The sequence below is a fragment of the Euleptes europaea genome, chromosome 3, assembly GCF_029931775.1.
Source record: "Euleptes europaea isolate rEulEur1 chromosome 3, rEulEur1.hap1, whole genome shotgun sequence".
NCBI lineage: Eukaryota > Metazoa > Chordata > Lepidosauria > Squamata > Sphaerodactylidae > Euleptes > Euleptes europaea.
Genome location: NC_079314.1, coordinates 87993264 through 88016711, shown reverse-complemented (window position 1 = coordinate 88016711; position 23448 = coordinate 87993264). Strand labels below are relative to the sequence as shown.

Below are 23448 nucleotides of genomic sequence, written 5' to 3'. Positions count from 1 at the left end.
TTCAAGCATTAGTTGCAAGGCTTCATTTGTTGTCAACATGGTTTTGGGTTAAACTCAAGATATCTTTGTGTCTGGCCCAGGATAGGTCAGAAAGCACTTTCTTGATGGACCCACCATCTATTTGGTTGGTGATTATTGCAGAAACACAGTTTTTCTGTAGTAGTTCCCAAGTTGTGGAATCAGCTACCTTGAATTTTTCCAGACTTGGGCCCTAGGGCCTTTTACAGAGGCCTTAAAGATCTATTTATTTACATAGGTTTTCTGTACATAATGTGCTATTAATTGATTTAATTGGCAGCAGGATAAGTTTGCTCTTTTTCTAATGGAATTGTTTTCATGATATTGTACAATGGTAAATATTGTTCCTTGCCTTCAGAATCTGCACTGAAAGGTGGACCACACATACATAAATAGTATGATACTGTGATATATAAAAAACAATGACATGTGAACATTAACAATGCTAAAATCACCTTTCATTCTTTCATGCTATTGATGTGCATGTGTGGATGTTATTAGAGCAGCAGGTTAGAAAGCAGAAGAGATTTATTTTTAAACATATTCAGGCCAATGTAGCACTGACATTCACATTACGGATGTGTGAAGTTACCCAAAGACCTGGGAAATGATAATAGTACCCTATATTCTGCACTGATGATAACTCACTTGTATGACTATATTCAGATTTGGGTGTCACAATTCAAGAAAGATATTTACAAGATGGAAATCATTCTGAGGGGAACTGTATTATAAGCCTGAGAAAGAGTCTGAAGGAGTCATAAGAACATAAAGTCAAGCATGATTTGCACAAAGAAAAAAAGTAGAGGGGTGTGTTGAATATCAGGGCTGGGCAGGAGGGACAACAACTGTTTACTATATCCGCAGAAGATGAAGAAGCTGGGTTTATAGAAAAGTGATTCCAAGTGAAACTCTGGTAGAAAATCCTAATTAAAACAATAATAATTCATCTATAAAATACACTTTCTAGAGAGAATGCAGAATATCTTTCCATGGAATTTTCATAGGTACATGAGACAGTATCAACCACAAGTGATTCAGCTATCAAATATCCCGCTTTAAGACACAGACTTAACTAGATAGTCTGTGGGGTTTCCTCTGGAGTGCAGAAATAAGCAACTACAAAGACTTCAGCCCAGCTAAGAGTAGAAGAAGACAAAGTAGTATCTACGGGGACTTGCATTAGCTGCTTTTGTACACCACAGTGATGTCTTTGTACTGGTGGAACCCTTACGCCAGCAAAAAACACCACAAAAAACAGCAACATAAATGAGGGAAAGTAGGTGGAATTAAGAACCAATGGACCACTGCTGTACTTGAAGAATAACTGAGTGGGAAAGCACTGCTCCTCCTATAGGCATGCATGTTTGAGCTCCTTCCCTTGAGATGGCCGGGCCAATCTTTCAAAATTATTTTAGGTTAGCTTTAGGATGTTCTAAGTTTTGCACAGGTGCAGAGACCCAATATCATGCCTGCACAGAAGTCACAAAGAAGAATACACCTATAAAAGAGATGTATTAAAACTTTCCCATTGTAGTCAATCATTCCACACCTCTGCCCACACATTTTCTCACACACACAGCCCCACAGCCAAGAACAGAATTGCAACTAAATCTTCACCCAATCACTGCATGGCATCCAGGAGTATATCATACCCAACCACCTTCTTAGAACCTTTTTACAGATACTCCACCACAGGTCTCCAGAAACTCAACTCCACTATTGCTTCTAAGGCTGCAAGGAATGGAGAAGCCCATAGCTGAAAGTGGGACCTACTAAACATGCTCCATCATCTACTCAGACCACCCTAAGGTCCATGGAGGACTCAAATTCCCATGGCCAGAGCATTTCTCCCCTCCCCTTTGCAATATGGGAAATCTTGCACACTGAAGTAACCATCCTATACTCTACAGGAGGCAACAGTGTCTCTCACACAGGAGACATGCGGAAAGCATGTATGTTGCACATAGGGGGAACCATGTTGGCCACAACTGCCAACTGTTTTAATAAACAATCCATAAAGGAAATGCCCGTAAAGGCAATGGGGCACACAATCACAGTTGTTGGTAAACATTAAGCATTGCATTTCACATATCATTGCTGAACAGTCATGATACATTCTTCCTTGCAAGATATAAGCACATGGCAACAGAGCAGGACTCACAGAGTCCAATGCAACTCCTCACATGGGGTTGGTATTTTCCAGCTGCCTACATAACCTTCTCCTAAAAGTGAACAGCCACATGTAGACTCCACAGGGACTACCATGAGGGAGTGGACAGCTGGGTGGGGCATGCAGCAGTCTTGTTCATTTGGTTACCATATATCCAGTCACAGGTACTGCCTGACCCTTTAACCTTTTTTCATCACAATTCTCATATCTGTCTTGCACAAGTAACTAGCCCTCCAACATTCAAAGGCAATGATGTTCCCAAGCCCTGTGCTGAGACCAATGACAGCCCGGCAGTGATGAATGAGAAGCAATTTCTTCCTCTGTGGACTCCCAGGATTCCCCTCCCTTTCCAACATCCCTGACAGACAGCAATTGAATAGCTACAGCAGGAGAAAGACTGGGGATGCAATAAAGCAAAGCTGTATCTGTTACACTGTAGGCTGTCATAGGCTCCTGCAAGACAGAAATGTTGCCAACAATACTTCTATGGTTTGCTTGCAGAATTCTTTCCCACACTGATCTTGTTCAATAAACACTATCTGCTTATACGTTTTTATCCCACCAGTTTACTAAGGAGCATACAAGTGAACTTCATGGCTGAGTAAAGATTTGAACCTGGGTCCTAGTCCAATACTCTAACCAATACACCCTATTGGCTCTTGATTAGCCATTTAAGCTGTAATTCTCTTCTTGTGATGGTCAGTACATGGGGAATCCTTCCTTGTCACTCATCTCGACTGACTTCCTGAGGATATATGAATGGGGGAGTGAAAGCATGGCCACAATATCCCATCAGAACTGCTGGTGTCTGAAACTAGACAACAGCTGTGGTGTTTTGTTATGTAAATATTTGTGTGTTTTAATGAGAGGGTTAATACATATTCTGTTGATTTTAAAAAGGCATGCCTCTACATTAAGAAAAGAGGGAGGATGGATGGGTGATTGAAATGTGTTATGACTGGATGGTAGTTGTACCCTAGGGGACAGGGTTGGTTTGTTGAGAGAGAGGTTTTGTTCAGAGTATGTGGGGAGGAAGAGAGTTGAGATGCTGTGAGATAAATCTGTGTTCTTTGTAGAAATTATTGTGGAAGTTATTATGAGAAAATATGCCTTTCTGGCTAGGTCTATTTAGGGAATTTTAGAAAAAGGAGGAGAACTGTACCTATCTGAAACCATTAGGCTTATGAACTTTACAGAAACCATTACACTGTTAAACATATATAGAGTTTATTTAGACATGTAAGAGAAAACAACTGTTTTGTTTAAAGGATTCCCCTTTACCTCAGAGCCACCCGTGTGCTGAATGTTCTGTCATTCTACCAAATATAACTAAGCCATCCTGTTCTTTGGATCCAACTAAGAATTCTAGGGTTAGATCTTTGGTGGCAGCAAAAATAGGTAGGAAACACCAAGGAAGGCAAGGAGGCAGCATAACACACATCACCTCAGAACACTACAGAGAGGTGCCTTTACAGGTGTTACATATAAGGGGTCTCAGAAAAGAGCAAAAATGTTACAAGGACTTTTTAGGGTTCCAGTGTCGTAATGTTTTCCTGTCCCCCATTAGTGTTGGTTAAGTGAATTAAGAAGAACTTGAGGCAGTGCTATGACTCAGTGTTAGAGCATCTGATTTGCATGCAGAAGGTCCCAGGTTCAATCTCCAGTACTGCAGCCAAACAGATCAGGTAGTAGGAAATGCGAAAGGCTTCTACCTCAGACATTGGACAACCACTGCCAGTCAGAGTACATAATACTGACCTTGCTAGATGAATGGCCTGACTCAGTACAAAGCAGCTCCATATATTCATGGGCATGCAGTGGAGAAAGGAGATAAATACCATGATCCACTATGAGAAAAAGCATCCGGTACTGACAGTCCACAAATGGAAAATGGAAATGGGGGAGATGTGGCTGGATGAGATGAAGGGAGAGGAGCAAAAAGAAAGGCATCCTGGGTCAAATAATTATAGATGAGACCACTAGTCCTTGTACTTCTTTTGATTGGCTATTATACTGAACTGCTTCTAGTTTGCGTCTCTGTCTTCCAAAGTGTTTTTCTCTCAGACATCATGATCATGGACAGAAACTAAGCTGCCGTTATGCACCAAGCCTGGGCTGTTTCATTGGGTTACAGGCCCATGGTGTGCCCCTTTGGTTCTGGGCTATGCGGCTGTGCCTCCCTGGTTGCCATGCATAGGGCAGGGGGCAAACAAAGGGGATGTGTAATAAGGCTGGGTCTTGGGAAACTACCACAGTCCTATCATGAGTCTGTTAGCTCCTGCTGGTGAATAGTTAGGATGCTGTTCTACTAAGTGGAAGATTTAGAGGTTCTGTTTATTTAGAGAATTATATCCTACATTCTTAATCCACAAAGGGGTCCTAGGATGGCTCTCAACATAAACATAAAACATAGAATCATAGAGTTGGAAGGGACCACCAGGGTCATCTAGTCCAACCCCCTGCACAATGCAGGAAATTCTGAACTAGCTTCCCCCCACCTACCCCCAGTGACCCATCCTTCATGCCCATATGGCCCAAGGTGCCCTCCCTCTCAGGATCTGCCTAAGGTTATAGAATCAGCATTGCTGACAGATAGCCATCTAGCCTCTTAAAAACCTCCAGGGAAGGAGAGCTTACCAACTCCTGAGGAAGCCTGTTCCACTGAGGAACCGCTCTGTTAGAAAATTCTTCCTAATGTCTAGATGGAAACTCTTTTAATTGCAACCCGTTGGTTCTGGTCCAACCTTCTGGAGCAACAGAAAATAACTCAGCACCCTCCTCCATATGACAGCCCTTCAAGTACTTGAAGATGGTTATCATATCCCCTCTCAGTCTTCTCCTCTTCAGGCTAAACATACCCAGCTCCTTCAACCTTTCCTCACAGGACTTGGTCTCCAGACAATCGACTCCCGCTGCTCCTTGCTTTTTGGAATCGAAAATTACTGCCACTTGCAGAATACCCAAAATGCATTCTTTTCCTACCTGGTTTCCATGTAGTGATCAACATATCCTTGTGGTTGTCAGTTTCAAGCAGCATCTTCTGGTTCCCCTTGCAGTGCTCTTTTCCACTGAGCTGCCAGATACTAGTCCCTGAAAATATTCTTGTTGTAGTTGGGGTTTCTACATTGCAAAATTATTGTTTTCCTTACAACCACCACCACCGCAACTGTGTTATATGGAATATACTGAAGACTGTCAGTATCAAAACATTATTCTTACAGCAGGACTTGAACCTACCTCCTAGGAGGTATCTGTGGGTTCCTCGTGTTTGTTTCCTATCCATTGGGCTATGGAGCTGGCTAGGTATGGAAACTGGAATAACATTTTTTACTTCCTTATCTGGCTCTGGCTGTTTGCCTGTCAAAAGGACAGTTGTTTGCATGCAGCCTATGTTTGTACCCTTGTCTGCAGGGTACCCCCTCAGGTCAGAGTCTGCCCTCCTCCTTGTTATGCTATAGTGGTCTGCAGTATAGAAGGCTCTATGGTCTTTTTTTTTCTGGTTGCCTGCTTCTGTTCTGTGTAGGGAGGAGTGTACTGGGTTGGGTGACATCATGGGCTCGTTCAGCTGTCAGCTGATTTGCCCCCCTTCCTGCATGGCCAATGTGGCAGCACCACTGGTGAGCAACACTGTGATTGGTGGGTGGTGGTAGTTGAGTTGCTAGGGATGCTGCGGGAGTGTCTGCCAGTGTGTACTTATTTCTGCAGCTATTGTTGCGTTTCTGGCTTTGCTGCTGGGCATGCATTGGACCACAATTTCACCATAGGGGTATTAGCCCTTGCATAGGAGCCACTGGTATACAGGGATGATAGCATTTCCCCAGTCAAAAAAATATGTAGACTCTGCATGTACAACAGCAACAAACCTGTGCAAGCCTTCTTACAAGGCAGATTAAGAGCAGTGAAACTGAAATATGAAGACAGGCAAAGACGAAGAAAACAGAGGTCATCTTTACACACAATATACAAATGGAGAAAGGATGCTTAGTTGTTGCACTATGGTTTGGGGCAACAGCATTCACTCTTACAGTTAATGGGCTGGAGAGCTTGAGCCCTCTCCTGCCTAGCTTAACAACCAACCTCTAAAAAGTCAGGGTTACTTTGATCCAAGGACACTAGAGCAAGCCTGAGAAAACCTGTTCTGAGTAGGACAACTCAGCCTTGGAATGTGCGATTAAAAATAAAGTGCCTCTAAGCCAAGAGGAGCTTCCATTTTTATCTCATCCTTCCTCAAAAGGCGCTCAAAGGAATGTTTTGGCCTCACAGCAACCCTTCAGACACACGCTGGCCTTAGAGGAAATGATGTGCTGGAGGCCACCTAAAGAGTTTCTCCCTTGATCGAGAGTGGTAGCCTGAATACCTAAACCCCAAGCCCCAGTGCTCTTAACAATTAAATGAAATAGACATGGCCAAGTGGACTGTGCCCCCCACCCAAGCTTCTGTCCCTTGCACTTCCTAGTCTCTAAGGTGTCTACTACCTTCATTACACCACAGTGGTTGTTCCCCTCCCCAGTGAGGAATCGGGGCCAACACACACACCTGGGACCGCAAAGTCCGGCTGTCTTCCCGGCGGAGATACAGCCTTTCAGGGTTTGTTCAGAATCAGCCGCTGGGAAGATGCCTGCATAGGCAAAAGGACTCTGCCACGAACGGCAGGCATCTGCCCTCGCAAATCAAGCCACTCCTGGCAGAAATGGGTTTCTGGGTCAGGCTGGGTCCAGGTATCCCGGCAGGGGAGAGCCCAGAAGCCAAGGGGGAAAGGAGAGGACCCCCGGGCTGAGCACTGGGCCACCTGGAGGTTGCGCCGTCGCTCGGCTTCAGACCGGCCAGGCGCCACCGGCCGAGCCGCGCAGGAACGAGCGCCGCGCCGTCTTTGCGGCAGCCCTGCCTTGGCGAGGCAGCCCCCCGGCCCCATCTGGGTCAGCCAGCCTCGCGGCGGCGGCGGCTGGCGTCGAGCGGCAGGCTCGCTTCCAGAAAGGACCCCCCCCTTTTTTTTTTCCTCTGCCGCACTCCTTGGAAGTCCGCCCCCCCCGCCCCCGGCGTGCGCGTCCCGCCCGGACGGAGAGAGGGCGCAGCCCGGGCGGCGCGTCCTTCCTCGCCCCGTCTTTCCTCCCGCAGCCACGCGCGCCAGCCCCCAGGGGACATGGCGGCCTCGGCAGCGTCGGAGCCTCTCGGTCGAGCCCGATCCGTTCGTGTGCGCCCCCCCCCAGCCCCCAAAGAGAAATGGCACAGCGCACGCGGCGAATAGAGGCGACCGGGAGGGAGGGATAGAGGGAGGGGCGCCCCCGCCCCGCTCGCCCCGGATTTGGGGGGAGGCAGCCCGCCGCTGCCTGCCTGCCTGCCGCATCCGCATCGCTATTGTGATGGCGTCGGTTCAAAAGATGGAGATCGTCGCCCCCCCCCCCGCCCCACGCGAGCCTCTGGGAATGTGACCCCCCAGGCCCTCCCGGGCTCCCTCTCCCCGGGCCTTTCAACACCAGGCTGCTCCAGCCCCCGCTAACCTGCAAAGCTGGGGGGGGGGAGGAGAAAAAAGAGAGAGCGAGAGCGAGAGAGAGAGAGACCAGCACCACCACCCACCCACCCACCTCCGAGACGCCGAAACCCAATAACCCATTTGTGTCATCGATGCCAAGCGGCAAGACAGACTGCCGAGCGCCGCAGGCGGCGGCCGGGGCCTGGCGGAGACGGCCGAGCGGGAGAGGCTCGCCGCCGCCAGCCCCGTCGGGCACCGGCGGCGCGCCGCTGAGAAATGGTCTGCCGCGGCTCGCCGGCCCCTCGCCGGCCTGCCATCGCTCACGGCCGCCCGCCCCGCATGCACACACACACGCGCACACACACAGAGACTGCCGAAGGCACCGTACAGCCAGAGCGTCACTGGGTGGCAACACACACACACACACACATACACACCGCCGCCACACACACAAGCGTGTGTGTGGTCTGCGCGCTCTGGCCTCTCCAGGGCACTGGGAACTTTCAAGAAGAACACAGACATCAAGCCAGTTCTACTGTACCTGCTTTCAGGCATCATTCTCGCCTTTTTTTTTTTTCCTCTCCTGCTGCTTCTCCCCACCCCCTTCCGATTTATCTCAGCTACTGGTTTTATAACGAAGAGGGTGGGGGGGATGGGATGGGGGGGGCTTTAAATTTTTGCCCCCCTTCCCCTCTTCTCCCAGCCCCGTCTGCACCTTCGGTTTGAGCCTGCGAGTGAAGTCACAAGGCTGACTCTGTGACATCACATGGAGTCTACAAACACTGGATTGTGACTTCACTGCAGGATGGAGCAGGGAGGATGAAAAAGGAGAGAGGGGAGGGGGGGAAGGCTCTTATTCAAACACGTATCTGCCAGAGTAACAAAGGGATCACGGGGAGAAAGGCTGCCAAAGGGGGTACCTTTTTATCTCTTTTCAATACTGAAATTAAGTTTGCTCCTAATAACATTCTCTCTCAAGGTGGAGGGCTGGTGGAAAGAAACGCACATACACAGGCTACACAAAATATTCCCCTTCTGTGCTCCTGCACCTGCCCCATCACCTCCCGTTCAAGAGTATTGACACCACTGTCCCAAAATCAGGTTGGTATGGTGAAATCCATACAGGACTGGTGTAGGAAGAGAAAGGAAAACAGCAAAACGTGCTTGTTATCTAGGCTGAAGTGGCTTGTGGGAGGGTCAGAGTTGCAAAATGCTCCGTCGGCTTGTTTCGCTGACTGCCATTCCAGCTGTCACTGGGGTCCCATAATGCAAGGCTGAGTTCCAGCCCACAGGTGGCCTTAGAATTAGAAAGGCCACCAGGGGCATCTGCCCCCCTTCCCCTGCTTAAGTGGAGATGCAGAGGAGTTCAGCCAAGGATGGAAAAGAGCAAGCAGCTTCAGCACACTGTAAAATACCAAGTGACATTCTTCTGTTGGCCAACAACCAAGTGGCACTGATGCAAGCAGGAAAAAAGAAGCTGGAGCATTTTTAAGGAATGTCTGCTGACTCTGCACAGCAAATGGTCATCCAGCCTAAACATTTCTCTGACCCCCCCCATAATTTTTTAAACCCTTCAAACAACACATTTTAAATTTCTTCCAAACCATGAAAGCATTTATTCAAGCCTCCCCATTCAAGACGACTACCTACCTACAGCATATGCACCAGGGCCAGATTAACAGGAGGCTAAACTAGGCCGCTGTCCTCTCATTTTCAGTCATTTTCAAGGGACCCAACAGGATGAATGGCCTTTTGCCACTCCTTTAACTTTACTGCAGAGTTACCTGTGCATTTTTAGTTAAGAAGTAACCACACAATGCACTTTAATTATCTTTAGTGCTGTTCAATGAACTGATGCAATTAGCTTAAAGTGACTTTGGAAAAGGTGTAAACGACTGCTAAATCAGTCTTTACTGTTACTCAAGCATTACAAAGATAATGCAAGAGCAGCCAAAGCAAAGCGCAGTGCTAGAATTTTAGGGACCCCGACCACCTCTGATATGCAGCTGATGTGTTCAATGGCTCCTGGGAGTAGGATCTGACTCGCTACCTATATTCAAAAGCCTTCCTGCCTCAATCTCATGCCCATGCCTCTTCATGATTACGTGCTAGCTGAGCAGGGCAATCCAGTTTTCAGCTTTTCATTGCTTTGTTTATTCTATCCTGATCCAGCCATGTCAAGACCTCTTTCAGCAGGTGGCTGCCTGCCTGACCTGCACACACTTGGTTGGGACAGATACCTCAGAACCACACCCCAGGACCACTAGCTGCCTCAGAGACTACGCTGGCTGAAGGAATGTTTCAAATCAAGTGGGGAATGCCTCACTCGTTTCTTTAAAATGTTCCTTCTGTCTGGATTAATGTCAGGATCCAAAAGAACTCTGGCTGGTACCAAGGTGGGTGGGAACAGTGCAAATTCTTTAACTCCAGCAGAGGAGTAAGTAAGAGAGGGCTGTGGGGTGGGGGGGAAGCCAACTCAAATGACCATCAGGAACCAAGCAGAGGAGGACTGAATTCTGTCTGGTTAGGGCTAGAGGCACCAGAAGAAATGCCAAGGCCTAGCTGGTCTTGTTCCCTTGTGAACATCCAGAGAGGGAATGAAAGCAATAAACAAATTTCTGAACATTCCCTTCTGGAATTAACAGGGTGGCAAAAATAACAGGTTCCAGTCTAAAGCGAGTTGAGCTCGCAGTGAATGTACTTTGTCCCAGTGTGGAGGAGACAGACTGCTGCAAAGGTTTCACTGGCCATGGGGAGTTTGATAAGTGGCTGGAGTAATCCATTGTGCATCAGTGCCTTCCTGCACCATCTACCATATCTCTCAGTTGATATCACTTCCCTGGGGAAGTCTCTGAGGCCAGCATGGAGGAGATATATTATCCTTCCTGCATATCACCTTCCACAAGCATAGTGAGAAGAAAAGGGGGGGAGAGAGAGAGGGTTGTTGTTACCGGTCTGGAGTTGTTGGGGGTTCAATAATATGAATCAAAATACAATGCTTATGAGAACACAGTTCTCTTTTTCGGGGCAGTTCAGCAGGAGACAGAAGTTGTTGGTCGTGCTTGTAGTCCAGAATGGAGGGCATAGCCCCTGGCTGGTTGTTGTGCATATGCCCTCATAAACTGAGACTACAATGAATAATCTCTACACTGTGTAGGAACAGAATATGGAGGGGAGGGTCTTACAATGACCCATGAGAGGGGCGAAGGGAAGCCAAGGGAAGGGCCCTCTAATCCCCCTCCCCCATAATTCAAATACTGGCAGAGTTTCAATAACCATTGTGTATCTCTGGTTCCGATAAGGACCAAACTAGTTGTCGGCACCAAACTAGTTGGACAGGAATATACTTCTCATCTGAGGAGGTGTCAGCAGGGTGACCCATGACACCAGTGTGCATGTTAGTGGCCTAAGAAATCATACCTGTCAAATATTTCTAGGATTTCATACCATTTTAAAAGCTAAGATTTTCTCATTAGGATCATCTGTTTATTAAAATATTTAAACTCTTAATTCATGACCCACAAGGCAGCAAACAGAATTCTTAAAATTACATAAAACACATTAACAAAGGCAAGACAGATTCAATAAAACCAACAGCAGATAGTAACAAGAAATGGCACAAGCCAATAAAACTGGGAACAAAAAATAGCAGTGTCAAAAAAAAAGTAAGATTCAGAACCCCATCAATAAACACCCAAAACCTCTCTGAAGCAGCAGTGTTTTCCCTGGTGCCAAAATACTAGCAGAAATGGGCTGACTTGTATGTCTTAAAGAGGAAGTTCCATAATCAGGCAGGTGGTATAAAAGTGTTCTAAATAAATATGAATACTGGTACCACTCACAAGAAGACACTGGCCAGTATTACCACTCAACATATCTCAGTCAGTGATAAAACATGAAACAGAACCTTTAAGGAAGATCTTATTGTATAGATAGGCTCCAACGGGAGAAGATACCCTGGACTCAAACCATTTAGGGCAGGGGTGTAAAACATAAGGCCTGCAGGCCAGATCTGGCCCCTTGAGAGCTTTTATCCAGCCCGTGAGGCATCCACGCACCCCCCTCAATCTGGATGGCGAGGCATGGCCCGGCCCAACCAAGTGGCATTTATGTCATATAATTGAGTTCGACATGCTTGATTTAGGACTTTAAAATTTAAAACAATCACTTTGGATTCAGCTCTGAAACCTACTGGTAGCCAACACAAAGTGCACATTCTAGGCAGTGCACCTCCATTAACATCCCGACAGCCATTTTCTGGGCAACAGCACTGCCACAGACAGCAGACTACTGTATTCTTATATTGATGTCATGAATTGTTGTGGCAAGGCCATTCTTCTCCAGGAAAGGATGTAGTCGGTGAACCAGTCAAACCTGGTAAAATACACTCGTAGCTACAGCCATCATTTGAGCACCTGGTCCACGAGCCCACCCAAGCGGCAATTTTAAGTCATAAGGGGGAGTCAGATTAGACACATTCCAAACCAATAATACTTCAGTCTTGCCTAGATTACACTTCAGGTCATTCTCCCTCTTCTAGGTCTGTGTTTGCGAACCTATGGCACGTGTGCCCCACTTGGCACGCGGAGCCCTCTCTGTGGGCACACGGCCGCCCAGCTGGGCAGCCGTGGCTTTGAACTGCAACGGTTCAAAGCCCCCCCTTTCCTGGGCGGCCGGGGCTTTGAACCGCTGCAGGCAGCACGGACCGGTTCAAAGCCCCCCCCCTTTCCTGGACTCCCCGCCACCCAGCTGGGCGGCGGGGGCTTTGAACCACTCTGTTCACATGTCCCGGGCTCAGACGGAGCAGGCGCCGGCCCTGCCCCCTTCCTGGGCGGCTAGGAGGCGGAAGCGCCGGCCTGCTGAGGGCAGCCCGTCACCCAGGCCGGGAGAGCCCCGCGCGCAAGGGTCGCAGCCTGGGTGGCCGGAAGAAATGAACCCGCCATGGCTGCCCTCAAGACATCGGGGCAGCAAGCGGCTGAGGAGGGTGGCGGCGGGGCCCTGGACTGCTCCCTCCAGCACATGCTGCGGGCCATCGTGGAGGAGCTGCACCGCCTCACCCTGGGGCTCCCTTTCCCTGTGGCGGGCTGGCTGGCTGTGGGGGGGTACTCCGGGCGGCTGGACCAGGGAGCGCGGCCACCACACTTGACGGGTGGGGAGGGGGCTTAGAAGATGGCGGAAAGGCCGGCGGAGGGGAGGGGCTGTGGCTTGGGGGGAAATCCTCCATTTGGCATGCAGAGGGTCCCAGGTTCGATCCCCGGCATCTCCAGTTAAAAGGGACCAGGCGAGGAGGTGAGGTGAAAGACCCCTTGCCTAAGACCCTGGAGAGCCGCTGCCGGTCTGAGTAGAAAATACTGACTTTGATGGACTGAGGGTCTGGTTCAGTATAAAGCAGCTTCATGTGTCCGCGCTGCCCGCAGGCAGCACAGACAGGTTCAAAGCCCCCCCCCCTTCCTGGACTCCAGGGGTCCCCCTGCCTCCTGTTTCCCGCAGGCCTGGTTGCTCACGCCGCTGCCTGCAGGCTCCGGGCGCCCGGCTGCCTTGCGAGCCTCAGCCCCCTCCTGCAGCGCCAATGCAAGGCAAGAGCCAAGCAAGCCTGCCCGGGACTCTCGGAAGGGTGTGGCCAAGGGACAAACAGCTGCCGAGCGCGTTGCTGCAGCACTGCCCAGGCTAGGCGTGGAAACCAGGCCAGCGGAGAGCGGGGCCTGTGGGGCACCCCCCCCCCGTGCTTCTGCATTTTGCATGCGGGGGCTTTTGCACGGGCTCCGCCTAAGGAGGCAGTGACGCGCGGCGGTGAAAAGCTGGGCAGCGGGGGCTGGACCGGTTCAAAGCCCCCCCTTTCTTGGGCGGCTGGGGCTTCAAGGCCCCCCCCCTTTCCTGGACTCTGGGCTGCGGGGTCTTGGTGTTGGCACTTCGGGATAAATAAGTGGGTTTGGGGTTGCAGTTTGGGCACTTGGTGTCTAAAAGGTTCGCCATCACTGTTCTAGGTCATTGCCTGGATTACACTTGCCTGGATTACACTTCAGGTAATTCTCCCTCATCTAGTCAATTACTGACCTTAGTCACTGGTTCAGAATTTCCAATGCCTCCCTAGTATTTGAATGAAAACAGAGTAGGGTGTCATCAGCACATTGGTGGTACCGTATCCCAAATCTCCAGATGAATTCCCCAAACAGTTTCGTGCACATCAAATGCAAGATAATACCTTGCAACAGAGGATATAGGGCAGAGCAGCAGTCTCCCAGCATCAGTTTCTGAAATCTGCGCTCTAGTAAGGACTGGAATCACTGCAAAAAGAACCATCCCAGAACATGAACTCATGAAGCTCACTTGCACTGGCTTAGACCACTAGCCTATCAAAGTCAGGATAGCCTACTCTGACTGGCACTGGCTCTCCAAGATCTCAAGCAGAGGTCTTTCACATTCTCTACTACCTGATCCTTTTAAATTTTAAATTGAACCTGGGACCTTCTGCACACAAAGTGGATGCTCTGCTGCTGAACTATAGCACCACCTTCACAAGACATTCCAGAAGAATACCATACCTAATGGTACAGGAAGCCAGTGAGAGATCTAGAGAACCAACAGGAATATACTGCTCCTGTCTATTCCCAAGGCACAAAGTGTACCACTGCAGAACCAAGATCAGATTAGAAACCACAGGGGTAGCAATGTGCCATTTTGCTCGATGCCAGTTCTCTGTCCAAGCAACCAAGCAGACCCCAAGGCATCAGTAGTGCCTTGGGAGGTGGTAACAGGCACAGCTTATGCTGTCATCATCTCCTAGATCCATGCCACTGCCAGCTGGGTTCATGGTGAGAGCTGCTGCAGCTCTGCTTGTTACCGGTATATCTGGCCAATTACACTTCGAGTATGCCCCTTGTGTTTTTGTTTGCCAGGGCATCAATGTTTCCACAAGTAGACACTAAAAAATTTTCAGAGCTTGGACCAGAAAGTTTGCTTATCCATGATGTACATAATAAGTATTATTCAAGAACCTTTGAAGCTGAGTCTCCACCATACTCTCCAACACCTTGCATAAACTGTAGATTGGCCAAAAATATAATAAACTTGAGGGCTTCTTTAAGAATAGTGTCACTTTTCTTTTGCCATCAAGTTGCAGCCAACTTATGGTGATCCCATAGGGCCACCATGGTGTAGTGGTTAAGAGCAGCAGACTCTAGTCTGGAGAACCGTGTTTGATTTCCCACTCCTCCACATGAGCAAGCCTCTAATCTGGAGAACCAGGTTTTCTTCCCCATTCCTCCATATGCAGCCTGCTGGGTGACCTTGGGCTAGTCACAGTTCTCTCAGAACTCTCTCAGCCTAACCTACCTCACAAGGTGGGAAGGTGATTGTAAGCCACTTTAAGACTCCTTTCGGTAGAGAAAAGTGGGTATAACAACCAACTCTTCTTTTTCTTCAAGGCAAGAGATGTTCAGAGGTAGTTTGCCATTGCCTGTCTCTGCATAGAAACTCCCAACTTTCTTGGTAGTGGCGCATCCAAGTACTAACAATGGGCTGACCCTGCTTGGCTTCCAAGGCCTTCAGCAACTTCACGATACAGGCCCATACCTCTGTGGCAGATTTAATCAGCAGGATGGGCAAAGATCAAGAGTACTAGAGGTAGGTCTCACCTCTCCAAAGATCCTGTCTATATCTTTTACACATGCTGAAAAGTACCCATAAAGCTGGCCAAACAGACACATACAGAACTTATCTATAATTCATGTGATACCCATGTCAGAATGACTACGTGATTTTATCTACAAAAGCACTTAGCAAATTGATTGCAAGGGAACTTTCAGATTTCCCTAACTTCCCTTGCAAAGAAAAAATTAATAAGTTACTGGGCATTTGGAATGGCTCATCTGGATGGCACTGCATAGAAACACTGGTGGCAGTGAAATGTGTTTTCTTTCGATTGCCATTCTGCTATGGAATAGTCTCTAAAGCAGGGTTAGGCAAGCATTTTGGCTCGAGGGCTGAAAACAGTGCATCATCTTACTTGTAAAGATGGTAGAGTACAGGCAAACAGAAGGGTAGGTGGGGAGAAATGAGGGTTGTATTTGACACAATGGCAGAAAGCCAAGTCCCAACATAGTTGCCAATACCTCGAGGGCTCCCCTTGGATACAACTGTTGGCTGCATGGAGCCAGGTAATGACAATAGGCAAAAGCCATGCCTGTTGCCATCTTCCTTGCCACCATCCCTAGAGGTACTGCCAGAGCTTCAGGGGATTGCCTCTGGTGCTGGCCCAGAGAATCAGCTTTGCATGCAAAACTCAACTGTCAATCTACAGTTTGGTACTCATGCTGGAGGGTGCCTGCTAATGCTTTCAAGTAAGCTGTAGTTCATGTTTGGTCAGATTTGTCACAAACCTACTAATGCTTGAGTAACCACCCCTGCTGTATCATCATCTCCGCTTCTCAATAAACCAAAGGAAAAGGTATCTAGGAGTGACCCTATCAATTTCCCAGGATATTTTTCCATTCCAAGAAGGTGGCCATCAACTATGCTACCAGGGAAATTACCCAAAGACATCAGATTGCTTTGAGGCCAGTCCTCTAACCAGTTAAATTTTGGAGTCCCTGTAAATGTAAACTCCATCAGATAATATGTCCATGACAGAAAACGTATAATAAATTTCTTTCCCCAAGATTCTTTTCCTTTAGACCCAAGCAGAATAATACATGCTCTTCCAAATCTGTAGGGTTAGATATAATTTGAAACAGACTCATGATTACCATAAAATCTCGAACGACCCCAGAGAGAGTGCCTCTTTATGGATTTTCAAGTCCCCCAGGGCAATCAGCCCCAGGTTCCCTAACACCACACCAGCTCAAGCAGAGAGACTGTTAGAATCTGTGTGGATGGTACACTCCAGAATACCTGTCTTGTCTCAAGAGAACATCACCTGGTACACACATCTGAAATCAGGAGACATGTGCAAATCTTACCCAACCACAGAGTCGAGGCTACTGCTGAATGGAGAATTTGGGCAGACACATCTGGGACAGATTGACTCCACCTTCTTACATCCCCCACAGGACTCAGTAATGCTTGCCAGGCTGGCTTGCTCATCTAGGATTAAATCCGGGATGGTAATTGTCTTCCCAGTCACTGACCTGGCATTAATCAGCATTACCTTAAGATAGTCTGCTGGCACAGCACTCAGGAACCCCTCAGTAAGTAAAAGTACAGGAAGAGAAACTGCACAACTCCTTTCCTCTATTCTGCTCCAACTACCACATTTGCCCTTAACTTAAATACACCCTACCACAGGTACCCCGGCACAGAGGCACGGATCATATAATTGCATGATGAGGGTAAAACAGATTATCTATTTAACAGCCATTGCTAAAAATATGTGAAGAACAAAATGGGGGGATCCTTTAACCAGCATCACAATATACAGCTTTACAAAGTGTTTCTAGAAGCAAGCAATAACTAATGCAGCAGTTATATTCCTTTATTGACACCCCAAAACATGAAGTCCATTTCACATTTTTTATAAGGCCTTGAGAAGTTTTTTGTTATACAAAACAAAAACCTCCTGCTTAAGTATTACATCTGGTACACAGCAGCCCTCTTTTATTCCTACCTTCATACCAAGAAATTCCCTGGGCCACAGATGCTTGCAGAGCCCCTGCAAAGGTTTTCAGATGTTGCACATGTTAAAGACTTGGCCCTTATTCCAGAAGGCTCTGGCTACATAAAAAGAAATCACAGCTCATATTTGAAATTTTGATCTGGCAATACTAACATCACACACCAGCAAAATGGAAAGAAATATAAGTTGCAAAAGTACTATTTATTTTGAACATTTTGGCAGAGTCAAAGAAGTTGTAATGTATGGGCACCATCCAAGTTAATCAGCATCTGACTAATTTCCTCTCACTTTGTATGACTTTGTCTCTTACCAAGAGATGCTCAAATCCCATCAATATATCACATGTGGGGATACTCATGCATTCAAAAGGCACATGGTTTCTTTAAGATGAGACTAGGCGAGTCAGACACCTCCAAAGCCTTAAGTGAATTCTATGTTTTCCTCTCACCTAAGCATGCTACTGGGAAGGAAGGCAGCATGGTATAGTTCATTCTCATCAGATCTCGGAAGCTAAGAAGGGCTGGTACTTGGAAGGGAGACCACCAAGGAAGACTCTCCAGAGGAAGGCAGTGACAAACCACCTCTACTTCTCACTTGCCTTGAAAGCCCCTTGCTGGGGTCACCATAAGTCAGCTGTGGAGGGCAATTCTGTGGAGGGCAATTCTCCACACCTTGCATCAGCCATATTTAGATTCAGTCTCCCTCCCTTTTAGTTCTTAGAGTCACTATAATAGCATACTTGTGTGTGTAAAGTGCCATCAAGTATGCTATTTTAGTGAATCTAAGAACTAAAGGGGAGGGAGGCTGAATCTAAATATGGCTGATGCAAGATGTGGAGAATTGCCCTCCATCCTAGAATGCACCTTGGAATTTTTTAGTTGGGGCTACCCTCTACACATGGTCCAAAAGCTACAATGTTAGTAAAAAACTGGCAAAAGAAAAACTACAAATGAGTCGCCTCTTTCCTCAGCTCAGAGCACTCCAGCTCTTAGTTATTCTAATGGCTCTGGCCAAAGTAACATCTCACACCCTGCTGACGTGTCATATCTAAAATGGACAGAGACTAGGACAGCCAAAAGGCTAGATAGTATTTTCTTCTTCTCAAAGCAGGAAGATCAGAATGACCCCAGAGGTGGATGGACTCTCAAAAGGGAAATTATACATTCTCAGGACTCAAAAAGGAAACTCTCTTATGATCTTTTCGCCTTGTTCTTTTTCTTTGGATGGGTACAAGCCTTAAAAAGCTAAACTTTTGCCTAGGAACTCCATCTTGTCTACATGGTAGGGGACAATGAAGAGAAGTCATAACCATGAGAACTAAGGTAACAAAGGAATTTTAAATGCTGAAACTTCAAGAATTACTAGCCTATCCTAATTAGGATAAGTATAGGATTGTTCAGGATAAGTATAAAATTTAAGGTTGAGGGATTGTGTGTTTTCACCTTTTCTTTGTATCCTTGCTCAGTCTGATGCTAGTACAGACCATGTGTACTCTTTTTATTTTTGTTCACTCTAAGTCTGATCTGTGTAAACACACCGTGTCTATTCATTCTTGCTATCCAAAGTACAATAAAGAGGAGGGGCGGCAGGAGAACTCACCTTGAGCACAATACCTTGAAATTGCAAATATCAATGCAGATAAAGAGTGCTAGATGTACAAATACATCTAGTAGGGGATACTTGTTCAGCTTTGGTGGTGGTGGTGTTGCCAAGCAGGGACTTGGGATGGCCATTGGGTTTCCCAACCTTCTAAGACCCAAGTCTTGTGTGAAGTCTGTTTCTTCACACAAGGCAACACAAGAAACAGCTATAGAGTTCTAGGTCCAATTTGGCTGAAGAACATTCCCTTAGCCTCAGACTGAGGGGCAGGGATTGAGCACCTCCTTATTCCACCTCCTTTCATCTAGTTTTACTTCCTCCTGAGCTTGGAGCCATAGCTAGTACATTCTTCTCAGCTTCCTCCCTCAAGCCTTTTAAAGACCCAAGCCAGGCCTGGGGCATGCCCAGCAGCCTCTCTATGAGAGTGTGGCCAAACCTGTGAGGCACCAATAGTGGCCTCTGAGCAATCACTATCCTGCTACTTCCCTGCCCCCTGCGAAGCCACCAGACAGCTGATTGTCAGACAACTGGCTATTAAAGCCCCAGCTGTCATTGATCAGTGGGCTGGCACATAGATTGTTACAGGGTGTGTCTGCTGCCGCACTCGGTCTGATGGATGCTGGGTATATAGCAATGGGGGAAGAGGTCTGGCATTGTCCCCAACACCAACTGACAATATATAATAATGGTAATGGTCATTTCTTTTTATTCTGGTAAGCAGATGCAATGGCAGAAATATGAATTATTGGTTCCTAATCACCATTTTCTGTCATAAGCACCACCACTTCCAGGCTGTTTTTAAATTTAAGTAGCCAAAATGTTAGAAATACAGAATCAAGATGAAGTGCAGCCACAGGCTTTTCATGATATTCCACTGGGTTGTGATGTCTGTTGAAATAGAGGGCCAATGATCCCACCTGGCTAACAATGAACAGGGCTCAATGTATGCTGTGAATTCACAGCAGCATAGAAAAAACACTGGATGTGATATTACACTTGGAGGAGGATGAGAATTTTCCAGCCTCTAAACTTGCAAAGATAAGCTTTAACATGTATTGGAAATGCCATGGGAAAAATTAGAACATACCACATTGGAAGTCCAGTTCACACATGCATATTCATAACCCTATCTGTAATATCAAGTTGGCTGGGAAAAAGAGCGGGGTATAAATCTAAATAAATAAATAAGTGATAACTTGTATGTGTGAAAGCACTATCTCAGATCTCACACAAACGATACAGGTTTCATACCACCTTAGTAGTTTTCCATGGAAACAATTCATACACTCAGCTACATCACCATGTACTGAGAAATTAAGGGATGAGAGACCAAGGGATGCATAAGCATAGGTGAATGGACACAGAAAGAATTCCTCGGGCCAATTTATTCTGATAGAGATGTGGTATAGTTATATAAGGCAATTGTATCGTGTCCTTTTTAAATACAAGTCTGATTTTTTTTGCATGGTATTTGTTCCACAGAATCAACTCCTAACAGTAAACTGACATGACACAGCCCCCTTGTGAAGGCTGTACCATGTCAAAAATGAATCTAAGAATCAGTCTCGTCCATTTCAGAGGATAGCCATGTTGAACTGCAGTAGAACAGCAAGATTAAAGTCCAGTAGCAACTTAGAGACCAACAAGATTTTTATTTTGACTCTTTGTTTTCAAGAGTCAAAGCATATCTGACAAAGAGAGCTTTGATTCTTGAAAGCCCGAAATCTTGTTGGTTCCTAAAGTGCTCCTGGATTCAAATCTTGCAGTCCTAAGAGGGATGGGCACTGTGCTGTTTCTTTCCCACATAAATGGCAGCCTAAGGAGCAGATTTCTGTTGAAACGTGGGGATCCCAAAGAAGAAGGGAACAGTTTCTTTCCCAGCATCTACTCCAGTTAGTATCTGCTATCAACACTTTTGTGGCCTTTTAATTTGGAAAGGCAGAGTTAATAATCTCCCCACCACCTTTCACCCTCTGGGTTTTTACATTTTCTTAGACTGGCTGAGAAGTGTCTTGCTTGTCTACAGCATTATTTGCAGCACTGAGTTGAAGAAGCAGTCTAATGGAAGACGAGAGTACCCACCACACATTTCTGAAGAGGCAACTGTGGTTCCACCCTATCCCATCAGAATTAATTTCTCACCTTTCTAGAACAGGATAGCAGTGTGATTTTTTCCCTCCTGTTCTGGTTGCTCCAAAGGAAGAAAAGCCTGCTCTATCTCACAAGGTGGACATTTTGCAGAAGTTTTTCTTTCACAACTAAACCAGAAGACACCACCTAACCTTCCACTGAGCATTCCTGCTAAGATGCTAAGAATACATTCACATCACTGCTGGCCTAGATTTTTAGCCACAGAGATCTTGCCAATTGTTTGAGGGACTCACAGCCTGTAGATATTGCTGCACTGCAGAAAGCTGAAAATTACTACAAAATGGCAAAATAAGCCAATTTTCCCTCCTGTCACCATCATGCCATTCAGTTCGTTTAACCATTTTGCCCTGGACAGGGAAATATAAATAACCTCATACTATTCACAAGTTCAAGTAATTTTGCTTGGGGGGGAGGGCACTGTGCAAAAGGAGCACATGCAGAAAAAGATGGGAGTGATCTCTGTAGAGTATCCACACAGATGCACATGAAGATGCACAACAACCTCATGTGACATCATGAAATATACAAGAGGTATAGTGATAGGTGACAATACCAGGATATGACACTGTTATCTGAAAAGGACACAGGTTGCCAGTCATTTCCAATAATTAGACAGCCAAGCAGGGAAATGATCTTGTGAAATCCTTATTGAACTACATTGTAACTTCAAGGATACATTTCCCCCCCAGGGAACAAAACCTTATTTGCAAACAAACAACCCCCTCTTTAAAACACCATACTTTAGGGCTATGAGGAAAAAGGAAATTACAAAACTCTTCAACTTGCTTATATACGTGACCACAACCCTTTGGACCTATCTCGAGGTTCTGCTTGAAACTAGAAAGGTAAAAGCAAGTCACTGTGACACATCTACATTCTGGGAGTCAATGCAACCCTATCAGCAAGTAAGCATACCTTCCAGATTAAAGCCTTCCATACAATTTACAATTAATTAATTTACCATTAAGATCAGCTTTGAATTGAGGATATGCATCCTTTCATTCACTAATCAGAATAAAAATATGTCTTCCATTACTGTCATTACAATGAAAACTAACAGAGAAACAACCAACATTAGAAAATACAAGCGGGAACCCACAAGAACTTGTGGGAGGCATCTCGTTCTCCCCTCCCCCCATTTACTCTTTCCCTTTCCTGAAAGCCCCCATAGACTCTCCCCTTTTCCTGCTTCCTTCTCTTCTTAGGATTGCCAGCTCCAGGTTGGGAAATTCCTGGAGATTTGGGGGTGGGAGCCTTGGGAGGCAAAGTTTGGGGAGGGAAGTGACCTCAGCAGGGCATAATGCGATAGAGCACACCCTCCAAAGCAGCTATTTTCTCCAGGGGAGCTGATCTCTGTCATTTGGAGATCACTTGTAATTCCAGGTGATCTTCAGCCCTCACCTGGAGGTTGGCAACGCTAGTTCCCATGGAGGAAATGGCTGCTTTGGTGGAGCCTATGGCATTATATCCTTCTGAGGTTCCTCCCCTCAAACTCCACCCTCTCGAGGCTCCACTCCCTTCTCAAGAAAAAGATATCCTTACATGAAATAAGCTAACAGATCAAGGATTACACCCAGCATTTGTTAAAGTCATAAACTTGAGTAAACATCCTCTTAGATGACAGAGGCCCCCAATCTTCATCAAAACCTGCGAGGTCCCTTTACACAACAAAATATCTGGCCAAATTTTTAACATTGGAAGAAGGGGGGGCATTTCTATAAGACAGGCAGAGTGAACAAAGGAGTAAGCGCTTGCTCACTCATGCTCACACACTCAGGCTGAAACCACAGAACCCCCTGAGACTGTACTTGAAAGTATTAGGAGTTAGGTTTTGTTATTTTATTGCACCAACTTACTTGATTAATGTTTGTACCAGAACCCTTTATTTTATACTGAAATAGTCTACAGCTTTTACATGAGTGGTTTTACTGTTTGCAAGGATCTGACCCAGACTTGGCTAAGATTACCTTAAAAGGGGGATTTAATTTCAAGGTCCAGGCACGGGATAGAGGAATTAAAATCACTCAGGCTGGTGAAGTACGGCCAGCAGGGTTTTGACAACCCCAGGATTCCTAACCAGGATTTGGTAACCCTATCTCTTTCCCACCCAACCTCATTTATCTGCCCCTCTGTCTTCAGCCATCTTCGGCTTTTGAACACATGAAGCTGCCTTATACTGAATCAGACCCATCAAAGGTCCATTAAAGTCAGTACTGTCTACTCAGACCGGCAGCGGCCCTCCAGGCTCTCAGACAGAGGTCTTTCACATCACCTACTTGCCTAGTCCCTTTAATTGGAGATGCTGGGGATTGAACCTGGGCCCTTCTGCATGCCAAGCAGAGACTATACCACTGAGTCACAGCCCCTCCCTAAACCTCTCCATGTGACCACACAAGCAGTGAATCGGGGCCTCTTCCTCAACAGCCA

At 46.6% G+C, this 23448-nt stretch overlaps 1 protein-coding gene across 3 annotated transcripts in view; it reads right to left on the bottom strand.

The window, feature by feature from the left end:
- The window catches only part of TCF20 (transcription factor 20), a 103836-nt gene that overhangs the window by 65160 nt on the left and 15228 nt on the right, over positions 1 to 23448 (bottom strand). Inside the window, exon 1 of one of the 3 annotated variants that reach the window (XM_056847317.1) lies at positions 8203 to 8265. The exons of the other annotated variants lie outside the window; for them this stretch is intronic. The gene's annotated coding sequence lies outside the window, so the exon portion shown is untranslated. Of the gene's footprint in view, positions 1 to 8202; positions 8266 to 23448 lie in introns of those variants that run through there. 3 annotated transcript variants of the gene reach the window in all.